General features: G+C 32.7%; 1 pseudogene; it reads left to right on the top strand.

Moving 5' to 3' along the window:
• Nucleotides 1–1,332: 1,332 nt before the first annotated feature.
• On the top strand, nucleotides 1,333–3,050 carry LOC134229911 (uncharacterized; annotated as a pseudogene).
• Nucleotides 3,051–3,972: the final 922 nt, after the last annotated feature.

The following is a 3,972-nucleotide window of genomic DNA, read 5'->3' as shown; positions in this document are numbered from 1 at the left end:
CATGCCTATCAGCCACAATGACAGATGATACCCTACTGCTGTTCGACACAAATTTGGCTATTTTCCTCCAAAAATCATGATGTATCTCCTCCAATCTCCGTGAATGTAGAAAGCAACAGCACTGGGATGGTTACTGACACAAAGAAATTTCAGATGAGGAAGGTAGTTATTAAAGTATTAAATACATTCTTGTACATAATAGTTTTATTCCAATTTCATATCGTGAAACACACTACTTCTACGGGTTGGCAAGGGACCTTTTACAATGAGAATATAAATTCGTACTTACCTAATACTTGTCTGTAATTTTGCTGTATCATCATGGATGTGGCTAAGGCCGAAAAGAAGGGACGAGTATTCCAATGCACTCTATGCGATTTCACTCGAGTATTGGGTTACTTTAAGTAGTAAGAAAGACAAGAGTGCCGAGGAGAAGGAAGCGGCGGAGTTAATTCCTCCTACGCCAGCGTTGATGCAGGGGGATTAAGAAGACATTTAATGACTTCAGAAAATGCTAGGGTAATGTTAACACGAAACATCAATGCTGAACAAGGGTTGGTTAATGGTGCTATGGGTATTGTGACTGAACTCGTTTATCAAGGTGGTGTTCCTTCGATTGTGTATGTCAAGTTTGATGACCCAATGGTTGGTAAAGCACGGTGCAATGGACAAAATACTTTACATACGTCAATATATATTCGTCCTGTTGAAAGTGAATTTTTATGTCATGGGCGTCGTGTTATCAGAACACAGTTTCCCTTAATTTTGGCGTGGGCTTGCACAGTCCATAAAGTTCAAGGAATTTCTTTAGACAAGGCAGTAATAGATCTCGGCAGTAGTATTTTTGAGTATGGTGTGACATATGTTACTTTGAGTAGACTACAGACTATCTCTGGATTAATATTGATAAAATTTGACCCGATTAAAATTAGAGCTAGTGATGTTGTTACAAACGAATATAACCGATTAGAAAAAAATACTAACAGAAATGTTTAAGATGAATTTTGTACCATTTTGCCATTATAATGCCTAAAATTCTTAAGAATTGTTGCGCTCATAAAAATTTAAACACTTCAGAATCCAAATGTATTTAAAGTTTGAATTTTATTTTTATAAAGTAATTTTAAGAGAAAAAAATTCGAAAAGTTTTGAAAGATTAAAAAATGTAATTAAAATTCAGAAGATATCTAAAAGAACGAGGACTCATTTATCTCTAATTTATAGTCAAAACCCCTCACAAAAAAGAAGTAAAATTAAAGATGCAGTCAACGATTATAAAGGCACATATGGTACAATGTATTGGAAATATCATTTGTGATCTTCACCTTTTTTTTCTTTTTTCACCAGTCTGACGAAAGTGTGTCAAAGCGTTTGAAAATCATGAAGAAATCTCCTGAACTGCTGGAATATAACAATGCGAGAACAAACAAACGAAAGAAGTATTGAATTCTGTTGGCGCTGAAGGCACCAAGTCGATGATTGTCGGATGTTACATAACGTCAAAATTCACCACAATTGTACCAGGATTAAGTTTCAGGTTCCAGAATTCGACAAGACGTGGGAAAAATGAATATTGGGCCACCAGCAAAACAATCATATCCTGTACATCTAATGTTGAAGTTAGCCCAGACATCACCCTTCCATGCTTACCAGAAAATTTACCACCAGATGGACATTCTTATTCCCTACATGAGGCATTGAATTTTCCAGAGAAGTCGTCGATTATGGGCAAGATTGTAAAGGTCAATATGTGTAACTTTTAGTTTGTATGAGTCCAGTTACTTACAGAAATGTTGCATTTTGTTTCACAATTTTCAGCATTATGTTCTTTTGCGTATAGAAAATACGTTAGAGATTGCAAACTTGCGGTAAAGTCACTCCTGTTGAAGGATAACAGCACTGTTGCGAAAGTTTGTCTTTTTGACAAATTAGCGGAAAACGACCTTACAGAAGGAAATAACTTGCAAATCACGGCAGTCTATCCTAAAAAGTACCTGGGGGTTGATCAATTAACTGCAACTGCTGCATCAAAATGTAAGGTATAAAACAAGTAAAAAATATTATGTTTCATGTATTACTATTTGTTTTGAAGCATGTCAATGTGTATATATGATTTTGAATTTTTTAAATTTTTTGTCTTTAAACAGTTTTTATTTGACCAAAACTTCCCAGACTCAAAAGAAGGAGATTTCCAACAATTTCAAAACGACCAAGACTTCATTGATTCTGTGAGTGATTTGCAAGCATCACTGGAAACTGTGACAGATATAATGGAAATTGACATTTATGATGTCTGCGTTAAAGATGGTAGGTATCGAAATGTGCAGCTGTTTAGTCTAATTTAATGAAATTGTCTTCATTTGCTGTAATTTTTTTAAATCACAATACCTGATACTGTTGTTTTCCTTTCCCAAAGAAACGTAATAAGTTATAAAGTAAATTCAACTACAGTAGAACACGCGGACCCATGAAATTACTTTACTATAACCCTAATTTGTTATATCCATATAAGGAATTTGGGCAATTTATATAGTTGGGGATCCATGATAACTATGCTATATTCATGTTCGCAATATTGTGTTAGTACTAAACGAGTTTTACTGTATGCATTAAAGTAATTTTTAATGAAAATAAAAATACCAAATGTTTTTTTTTTTCCTTGAGATTAAAAAAAAAATTAAACATTTAAATGCATGAAAATTGATATACAGGAAACTAAAACTAAGGTATTTTGTTTCCTTTATCATAGAAAATATTTATTTTCAGCCTGTAGAGAGAAAAAAATGGTGAAGGACAAATGTCCTGTCTGTGGTGGGAAGGCGAAAAAGAATGAAAAAAAAAACATCAGAGTAACCTTCCTGTATTTCACTTAATCCACGCAAGACGAGAAGTCTACTGTCTTCGAAGACACTCTGAGAGAAATCATGAAAGACAATTTTAACGTTGAATCGAAATCTGCATGCTTGAGTGCTCTTCTTGAAATGTTGCCAATAAAATTTAAATGTCACATCACTGCAAGAAATTCATTTTACAACATCTCACAGTTGTAAGAAGCCATGTTAGTTTTTTTCAGTATTTTTTTTCATTTAGATTTTTTTGATATAGCTGATTTGTTTTTTGATAAGATGATTTTGAAGTTTCATTTGTATAGAACTCTATGTTTTCAAGAGAACTGATGCAAGGCACTGTATTTAAACAGACAATTTACAAGCCTTTACTAAGGATAATGACTTTTAAATTGACAGAATGTCTTGTGTAGGTGTATTTTAAGAAACATTTCCATCATCTTCATCTTGAGAGTTGTTTAACATCTGACAGTTGTAGTCAGCAGTTATGTTCTAATGTTAGTTAGTTTTTTTTAGTTTGTCTTGAGAGTTGTTTAACATCTGACAGTTGTAGTCAGCAGTTATGTTCTAATGTTAGTTAGTTTTTTTTAGTTTGCCTAGAGAGTTGTTTAACATCTGACAGTTGTATTCAGCAGTTATTTTCTAATGTTAGGTTTTTTTTTTGGTTTGTCTTGAGAGTTGTTTAACATCTCACAGTTGTAGTCAGCAGTTATGGTCTAATGTTAGTTAGTTTTTTTTAGTTTGTATTTTTTAAGGACAGATCATACAAACTTTTGCCCCAGAAATTGAAAGTAACAACTGGAGTTATGTTTTAATGACTAAATTAAATAGGTTTAAGTTCTTATTTTTTATTCAAATTGTCACTAAATTGGGATTCGAAGTGAAAAATATTTGTATAGAATAATACATATGGCAAAATTCTGAACACCGTGGAAGGTTTACAATTTCTTTTTATTCTAGAAATTTATTATTTGCTTCATTTTCAATGAAACTAGGCCACGAAATATATACCAATCCAGGCATCCATTTTTTTTGTATCATCTGTCCTTAATATAGTTTTTGTTCTACTTTTTTATACTTAGGTACATTGTAACATAAGTAGTGAGTTTTATTTTTGATGTATTTA

The sequence above is a fragment of the Saccostrea cucullata genome, unplaced genomic scaffold (assembly GCF_032062105.1).
Source record: "Saccostrea cucullata isolate Sc308-1 unplaced genomic scaffold, CSIRO_AGI_Scuc_v1 ctg4904, whole genome shotgun sequence".
NCBI lineage: Eukaryota > Metazoa > Mollusca > Bivalvia > Ostreida > Ostreidae > Saccostrea > Saccostrea cuccullata.
Note: the sequence above shows the minus strand (reverse complement) of the source record. Positions and strands in the feature narration are given on the sequence as shown.